Below are 3,259 nucleotides of genomic sequence, written 5' to 3'. Positions count from 1 at the left end.
AGAAATCTAGTTATCTCCGACGTGGGATTGATTTGTTGCTGGTATGCTACAGGGTTCTCTTCTATTACGCCTTGTTTTTGGTGTGAAACAGGGATCTCTTCTATGACGCCTTGATTTTGGTGTAAGACAGGGATCTTTTCTGAAACGCCCTGTTTTCCTATGTTAGTTATTGTTCCCAGATCTGGGAATGCATTAACATCTGGTGACTTAGCACGTGTAGGCAAGACCTTAGGTGTTTGTGATGGCAAGTTCAGTGCCACAGATGGCACGAACGCTGGTGCTTCATGACTCAGCTCAATTTTAACAGGAATTTGTCTTTTCCTTTGAGGTTCTGTTACTTCCTTTACAACAGTTGATTCAGGAAGTTTATTGACGAAATCTTGCACGCGCTGGAGCGGGTCTTCCGTTTCGTCAGGGAGATCGCTAACTGCTTGGCTGCCGTCGTCTTCCAGGATACGAGCCTCGGCTTCTGCGGCTGCAGCTTCTCTTTTTGCTTCGAGAATGTTCATAGCGGCCTTAAGTTCGGCTTTTTCTCGGACCGCACGTGCGGCTTCCTGTTCCATTTGAGTTTTCATGCGAACGGCCTCCTGTTCTTTTTTAGCTTTGATGTGCTCTTCCTCCTGTTCAATTCGAGCTTTTCTATGTGCGGCCTCTTGTTCCGCTTCGGCTTTTCTATAAGCGGCCTCTTGTTTTGCACGGATAGCTTCTTGTTCCATTTCGGCCTTGATTTCTGTTTGTCTATATAGGGTCTCTTCCTGTAAAACGGCCTCCTGCTTAAGGAGGGTAGCTTCTTGCTCGGCAAAGGCTATCTTTGATCTAGCGGACTCTGCCTTGGCATGCTTTCTCCTAGCTAGGCTCGACATGTCGGAGGCGTGTGAGCTCCCACTGTGCGAGCTTTTCTTGCCCTTAGATGTCCTCGTTTTTGTTGATTTAGCCTTTGTCAAGGTAAGGCGATGTTCGTGCAAAGCTTCAATTGTCAGGTCAACTTTAGACATTCGGATATCCGTTGATAATTTGCAGGTATCAATGTCTTGAAGGCTATCTAATGTTTTTGTACTTTTGAGAAATTGCAAGTACTCGTCTGTGAGCCTGCGATAATTAGTACAGGCTTGTACAATTTTATCTTGTGCTGTTAACAATTGCTGGAGGTCGTTAGGAGCCTTGGTTGTTTCTAATAATCTAGATTCTAGGTTTGACCATAGGGCCTCTAAGTCGTTATAGAACTTGTCACGTTTTTCTATAAAGGCTCCCTGTCCCCTTTCGGTAAGTTCACGTACTCGCCTAGTCTCGGCGCTTTCACCTAAGTTTGTTGTTTCAGACGGATTTTCTTCTGGTTCTTCAGTGACATCTCCCTCGGGGGGCTGAACTTCTTCTTGTTGTTCTTTGTGACTGAGATCCATGATGTAAATCAACTATTTGTAGGCAGTGTTAGTTCAACGTTGTTGGTTTGCTGCCTAGGACGCACAAGCTGTGTTGCGTAGTGTCAAGGTAACAGCTACGAACGATGCTCCGTTGTATTTCCTGTTCAGGAGATGTGTAGACAAGTTGTTGTCAATTTACTGTACGTCAAGGGATGACGCGTACATGCAGGGCTCAACAGGTAGGTTGTTATGTAGCTGTATAACTAACGTGGAGTGGCGTTATCTGTGAGACACAACAGGCAAGTCACAGACTAGTTACTGTAATGGCCTGACCATTAAGTATAACCGACGATTGGGCTCAAGGAGAAAAGACTATCAGGTGCTGATACTTTAATTATGAACCAATCTGACATATGGTAAAAAGCTGAAAAACAAATAAAATACAATTTTATGTGTGTTCAATTAATGTTATTAAAACGAAATGTCAAAAGTAATAGATAGCACAGTCCGTTGAATCCGAGAAAATGTTGTACTTTCAAGAGCAGTTAAATTTCCAGTGTTTCACAGAGAGAATGTTCAAATATGTATAGAGTAATTTGAAGGCTTCAAAAACAATGTTGTAAAGTTAACTCACTCTGTGGTTAGCCACGAATTGTGTCCTAGATGACGTTTGTCCTTTGAAAAGTTCTCCAGAACTGGTATGACCTTGCAATGTTCGGTTTGAGATCCGTGTGAGCAGGGGAAAGGTAGCGATGATACAATGTTTTAATGTTCTTATAAGGTTAAAGATGAATAATCCTCCTAAACTGGAACACATAAATAGATTAAGAATATAATCAAACGAACTATATAAATTACGGAACGGTGTAACAGAATAGTTTTTTTTACTAAAAAAGTTGAGTAGGAACTAAATCGTAGTTTTGCTCCAAATTGAGAGAAAAGGGAACTGAAAAACATTGTCGTCTCATCTGTTCTTCGGGCAATCAATTTTAACGATTGTGTTGTATTTACATTTATATATACATTGCAAAATTGTGAAACAGAACAGTGTAAATACTAACGTAGTGTTTTCTAACATTCAACATTCAAGTTCTGTTTGTCTACACTTTGATATCAATATATAACAGCTTTGAAAGAGTTTAGTCTTTAAAAAAAATGGGTGAAATTCTGTCAATGTAAACGTGATAAATACCAATTCAAACACTCAATTAATAAATGAAATGAATTAAAAATAATACAAGATAACCTGAAATAAGGTATAAGATTGTACTTGAAGTAATTTCTAAGATTCACGTAATCTCTATTATGTAACATTTACATGTTTAACATCCTGTATTAGCCGTTTACCAGAGACTGCATGGAGAACGCCTTTCATGTTAAAATATAATGATTGAATAACTGCATGCAATGTAATTTCCGTTGTGAAAATTTTTATTATTGTAGAAAGAAAATCAATTATTTCATAGAAAATTTATCTTTTTGGTTACAATATTTTATATTTGTTTAATAGTGGACCATTCCATTTGATGTTCAGCAGTCACTAAAGCCTAGGCTGGTAAATTGTGAGTCAGCACATAAAGGAAACTGTATATGACCAATTGCATAACAAACCTTATAAATTTCTGTTTCAATAGCAATGCTGACCTACCCCAGTAAACGTAAATCACGAAGCTTCCGTCGCTTTATCTACTATTATTTATTATGCACGAAACTCTTGTTTATAGTTGTATTTTTGGATTGTAAAAATGTTATGTTTTATTAAATCTAGTACAATGCTTTGTGAGTCACTTTGTTAACATCTAGAATTATTTGCTTGATTTTACTTCTGAGTATCTGTGGTTCTTTCTCGTTTACTATTCTTCAGACAATGGCACTGAAAGTGTCGTTTACCACTTACG

General features: G+C 38.6%; 1 long non-coding RNA gene across 1 annotated transcript; it reads right to left on the bottom strand.

The window, feature by feature from the left end:
• Positions 1–1,736: 1,736 nt before the first annotated feature.
• LOC143048431 (uncharacterized) lies at positions 1,737–2,234 on the bottom strand. The gene is made up of 2 exons (XR_012969828.1): positions 1,996–2,234; positions 1,737–1,785 (listed from the first exon to the last, which is right to left on the bottom strand). It is a non-coding gene; the product is annotated as an uncharacterized LOC143048431 (long non-coding RNA).
• Between the last annotated feature and the right edge of the window lie 1,025 nt (positions 2,235–3,259).

Source organism: Mytilus galloprovincialis, chromosome 10 (assembly GCF_965363235.1).
Source record: "Mytilus galloprovincialis chromosome 10, xbMytGall1.hap1.1, whole genome shotgun sequence".
Classification (NCBI taxonomy): domain Eukaryota; kingdom Metazoa; phylum Mollusca; class Bivalvia; order Mytilida; family Mytilidae; genus Mytilus; species Mytilus galloprovincialis.
The sequence above is the reverse complement of the archived record's forward strand: the minus strand, read 5'-3'. Positions and strand labels throughout refer to the sequence as shown.